At 43.3% G+C, this 5,697-nt stretch overlaps 1 long non-coding RNA gene across 1 annotated transcript; it reads left to right on the top strand.

Moving 5' to 3' along the window:
- The first annotated feature begins 2,312 nt into the window (after positions 1 to 2,312).
- Positions 2,313 to 5,435, top strand: LOC109301002. The gene is made up of 3 exons (XR_002098399.1): positions 2,313 to 2,478; positions 3,023 to 3,025; positions 5,425 to 5,435. It is a non-coding gene; the product is annotated as an uncharacterized LOC109301002 (long non-coding RNA).
- The last annotated feature ends 262 nt before the right edge of the window (positions 5,436 to 5,697 follow it).

The following is a 5,697-nucleotide window of genomic DNA, read 5'->3' as shown; positions in this document are numbered from 1 at the left end:
CCAATAAAGCAAGGGTTGTAACCCATGGCTCCCCTGTACGAAGTGAGTGCTCTTTTCACTGATTGAGAGAACTGTGCTCCTCCACTTGCTCTTGCTCTTCCTCTCTCTGGCCCAATGAAGCTAAATTATTTCATGTTGCAGAAAAGAGCTTTCACAAGAGGGGTAGCATGGGCTCTGCTAACTACATTGCCTACTCTCTGGGCACAGCGGTCTAACTTTTGGCATCTATTTTTAAACCTTTTGGCCCATTGATTTACAACCTAATCCTGTGGGTTCAAGTGGCTGGCAGGTGCTCGGCACACTGTGGACTCAGGCCCTAAGTGATCAATAGTAGTTAGCAACTGGAAGGAACAAAGGGCTTTGCCCTAGTTCTTTTAGGAATTCCTAGAGCTGTCACTCATGGAACTATATTCTAATTCATAGCACAGCCAGACTTGTGGTTTATATCAAAATTTGTTCCTTTTTCACTGGTCCCAATGCAGCTGCCTACTGGACTGTGAAGTGGAGGGTTAAAATAAAATCAGAATGATAACCCAGTGAAGGTTGCCAAAGTGTAAGTCATATATAGACTGTCTCTGATGACAGAAATATCCGCATGCTGCATTTTAAGTACATTTTGCATACTGTAGATCTTCTCCTCTTTGAGACCCAATGGGTATCTTTGATGAGCAACAGTACCTGCACAGACGGTATAATCATCACAGCTGTCAGTAAAGCCTACACTAATGTGTCCTGAAAGAGTGATTAATGGGTTTTGACAATATCATTGCATTGCATATTTAATCAGATTATACATCTGTTAGGAATGGTGCGCTTTTAACATCTGCAGTCAAAATCCATGATCTGCATTCAGATCATTGCTTAGGCACAGGCATGCAACACACCATCTATGTCAGTCTTTTGTTGACAAGTTAAAACCAGGTGCCAAAAGTGGTATGAATCATGGCATTTTTAACATTCTTGGTGTGCGTGTGTGTAATATTTCAAAAGGGTCCTTTTTTTCTTCCAGTTGCACAGTAAGGCTAACTCCCATTATTTCCAAACGAAGAGAAGATTCCACTCTCCACTGCAAAGCTGGCTAGCTAAGATGAGGGAGGGTTTAGTGATTAGGGCATTTGGAATCAGTAATGTGCCTAAGGGTGGGTAAATGGGTCATTGTCCGCAGGCATCAATTTAGTGGGGTGCCAGATTGGAAGGCCCTGAGGAACTCGTACTGCAGGGCTGTTGCAGCAAGTGTGTGTTGAACCAACCTGCAGCTGCAATAGCCCAAGCCCACACTGTCACAGCAGCAACTGCAACTGCAACAGCAGCAGATGACAGCAGAGGGTGAAGAGCACAGGCTGTGGGCAGTAAGACTGCTCCCCTTCCCCAATTTGCCTCCAGCTGTTAGCATAACATCCCCACCCCCCATAACATGCATTCTGCCCAGGGTACCTGCTGCTTATAAAATCTGTGAAAGCTTGGACAATGTCTCTTACACAAAAATGCAAGACAATGGTGGGGGCAAGACTGGGTCCTGGTAACAAGACAGCCACAAGAAATCAAACTCAGCTAATGGCTTGCAACCCATTAGGTGTCAAGACAGTGGAGTACTTGCAGTACCCAATGCCAGACGCATACCATAAAATAATAAAAATGATGGTTAAAATTTTTGGCAGAGACCTGAACCACTCATCACATGTATATTTCCAAGCTAAGAAAGCCAAAGAAAAGGCTAAGCCAGTATAACTAGAGAAGGCAAGGAAACTACATATGCACTTCAATTGAACTAGAAGCTAAAGAAAACAAAAGACTAAATATTCATTTCAAGAGAAACCTGTAAAAGGTACATGAAAGATGTCCTGCACATGACATGCTCACATTTCTCAAAACAGGAATCCAATGTCTAAGGTGTTACAAATGTCTCAATCATTCAATATATGTCTGGAGTTTTGTAAATAGACTATCACCGGTACAAGCTATTGTAAATTTGCCCTATTGATAAACAAAAACCCAAAGACAGGTCTGGTACCAATGCCTCTAAGTATCCTGGTTTGACCACTCAAGACCCATCACCTGTAACTGACCTATAATTGCAGGACCTGCAGAAAAACACAAGTCTTCACACCTAGACAAATCCAAAAACAGGAGTCAGGCAATTTAACAATTGTAATATGGGGGTCACCGTTTTCCTCCCTGTTTTGCTTGGACTTTTATCAGCTAATTAGCAAGGGAAAATGCTTTGAAGCTATACAATTAAACAGTATAAGAACTGCACAGATGTGCCAGCAAGGTGTGTGTAGTGCAGGGAAGACCAAGAAGCAATCCTGCCACCCAGCTGATAAGTGAAGGATCCACGCTGTGAGGCTGTACAAGAACTGCTTCCTGCTTGCACAGGGTAAAGATCTCTTTGCAGCTAAGATAATACAAGGACTAATAGCTCATTTTATACTGAGAAAGAATCTTTTTTCTGTCATTTAGTTTTGTAGCTTGTTGGTAGTTCTGAAAGCAAGCCTTTCTGGTATTCATCAACCAAGTGTTGTGGCAATTCTTAGAGCACTAGGTTTAAAACCCACTTTCTAAGTTCAACAGTGCCAAAAGAATTTACTACATCTTTGTCTGGCGTGATGCTTGTGTGACCTGAGTTCAAGTTGCTATTCTACCACAGGCTTCTTGTGTGACCTTCATCTCTCTGTCACTCAATTCCCCTACCTGTAAAAAAGAGTTAATCTCTCCCTTACTGGAGAGCTGTGAGGCTATTTACATTAAATGTGGGCTATTCAGGTACTACACTAAAGTCTATATAAGAATGAAGCAGAGATATGAGCATTACTTGAACAGGAGTGTAACAGTGGTATTGTAGCCATCATAATTCAGAAATTAGGTGAGAGAAGGATTTCTTAGTGTGATATATTTTGCTGGACCAACAATGTAGCTGGGATAATGTTAGACAAACTTTTGAATGCAAGACTTTCTTTACCTGGTCTCTCAGGGCAGAACTTCATCAGGGAAAGATCTAACAAAATTGTCTTGCATTCAAAAGTTTGTCTAACTAAACCCAACTACATAGCTGATGCACGAAAGATGTCACCCTAAGAAATCCTTGCATCTCCGATTATTTGAACACAATTTTTCTATAGGTATTGGGCCAGATCATCTAGTCGGACTGGGGTTTACTTTCTTGACATTCATGGAGCTACACTCATTTGGACCAGTTAAAGATCTAGCCTATTATATGTGTTTGGTTCTTAAACAGGGTGTCTGTTGAGAAGTCTTATGCAACCTGGTTTTAATTAATTGTCCACAAGCAAAACTTATAAAATTGACATATTTATTACTAAGGGTTGGCTGTTATTTTCAGTCAGTCCTGCCCACGCTCCCAGACAGAGGAGGCTCAAGAGTTATAGCAATAAACTTAGACCAAGTTTTTGTTTTAAAATAGCAGCCTTAAGATAGATCCCACATCTCAACCTAGGTGTTCACTGGTATGGCCTGACTTCCAAAGTACTGCAGCTCCCAGGGAAGTCAGTGAGTGCATAGTCCTTTGTGTTGCCCTCCTTAGATGAAAGAGTTTGTTAGCTATGCTGGTCTGAAGTCAACCAGAACCATGCCCTACCCTCTGCCTCCTCAGATTGAGATTCTGGCCAGAGTGAGGCAGAGACCAGGAGCTGTCCACCTCATGTTCCTTGCTGGAAGGAAAGTAGACAGGAAGGGGATGGGGTGTGAAAAAAGTCCCAGTCCTTCTTCTACCCCACTCGCTAGAGTAGCCAGTTTAGCATTGTCCCACATCCTCCTGGGCAAGTAGAGTGACAGGGAAGGAGTGGGAACTTTGCTTTAAATTCTGGAGCCAGGTGCAATGTGCAGGGGGTGCAGGCAGGTGTACGTGCACCCACTGAGTGTGGCAGTGCACCCCCTAGAAAAAGGCACTGCCGACACTGTCGGCGGTGCCTGCGGGGGGTTGCTGCTCACCACTCCACCACTGAAACCACCTGTCGGTGGTCCGCCATCCCCACTACATGCTGCCAATGCTGCTGGCAGTGCCTGTGGGTAGTTGTTGACCCCTGGTTGGCATTCGCCACCCCCCTTTCCACCATCGCCAGTTCTGGTGGCGTCTGTGGGAGCTCCCCCACTTACCACCACCGCGCTCCTGCCACGCTCCCACCACTGCCGTGCCCCCCCAGCCACTGGGGGCACCCGTTGTTCATATCTGGAGCTGATGCTGTTTGAGCTGTGCTGGCATCACTATGTTGACAGTACCCTGTAATGGAGACAAAGTTTATGCTGGCAAAAGAGTGTTTTCTATAGGGTAACTACTTTACCTCTTGGAATGGCACAATGGAAAAAGCCCTCTTCTGTCATCGGAGCTGCACTCACAGCTGGCAGTTTGACACCATGTAGTGGCAGGGTGCTCTCTGTTCATGCCCCTTGCTGACACACCTACAGCAGAAAATCTAATAGACCTAGTCTGAGCCCATTTCATACCCTGGTTTGCTCTTGGCCTGCTTCACCTTCTCTAGGGGAGACTGTAAGATGATGAAGACTGTAAGTTACTGAGACAAGGAATTGAGACAGGGGTGCAAGGATTTACCATTTGTCACTAGAGAACACTTTCATAGTTGCATAGTTGTTAGAGGCTGGATGGGACCTTACAGACCATCGGGTCCAGCCCCTCTGCTCTTGGATAGGAAAGACCACTGTCTCTTTGAATTCTCCTTCTCACATACCACAGGTGTTACTCCTGTACCAGGAACACCGCTCAAGGGATTCAAGCACCTACACTTGTGCTGAAATTTACAGGCTGTATGGGAGAATAGATTATTTACAGTTTCACATCACTTAGTCCAGCAGTCTCTCAGTGGTCCCATGCTGTACTGACACCTATGCAATCTCACACTTGTTTTGGAGGAAGAGGTTCCTGCCTTGACTGACTGTGAAGAATTAATTTTCCATTTAACTATCAGCTGTCACCCTAGACTGTTTGCATGATCATCTTTCTGCAGTGCAATTTTCTTTTCAGAAAACAAGTCATTTTATTCATTCTGCAAATCTTTAAAATAGACAATTACAGTTTTAAATATACAAGGGTAGTTAAAAGACATCTTTAAAGACATAGTTAAAAGACAGCAAACCAGAATAACAGCCTTTAATCCCATTTGCGTTACTTATTGTCTCTTCACGAAGCGCAGTAGATTATAGTACCACAAGATATAATTTTTCCAGATGTCCACTCACCTTTGGAAATGTCAAAATGCTTCCAAATATTACAGAATGGACATAGGGAATTGCTTTGACTGAAAAAAAAATTACACACCGAAACCAAAATGGACATGAGTGATTCATAATTTAGCTGTAAAAGGACTTTATTATTATTGTAATTATTAGTGTCAGGAAAATAGAGAGGAACCTCTGGTTTATCTAAAAATGTTGAAGCATAAATGATTTGAGGTTATAGCTTTTATTTCTGCAGCCAATTCTTTATTCACTTTTTGCAATTTATTATTAGTAATGGTGCATTAATGCCTACAGGCCCCTGCTGAGATCAAGGCCACGCTGTGCTTGGCACCATACTTGCATAAAGTGAGAGACAGATTCCAGTCAGAATTGCTCCTGACTTAACCAGAAGCAGAGAAAGAAGTCATTCACCCAAGGTCACTTTGGAGGTTAGTAGTAGAAACAGGGTTTGATCCCCAGGGTTGACAGTTCAAGGAATTAAGCCAG

Source organism: Gavialis gangeticus, unplaced genomic scaffold (assembly GCF_001723915.1).
Source record: "Gavialis gangeticus isolate Ggan-Ray unplaced genomic scaffold, GavGan_comp1, whole genome shotgun sequence".
Lineage (NCBI taxonomy): Eukaryota > Metazoa > Chordata > Crocodylia > Gavialidae > Gavialis > Gavialis gangeticus.
Note: the sequence above shows the minus strand (reverse complement) of the source record. Positions and strands in the feature narration are given on the sequence as shown.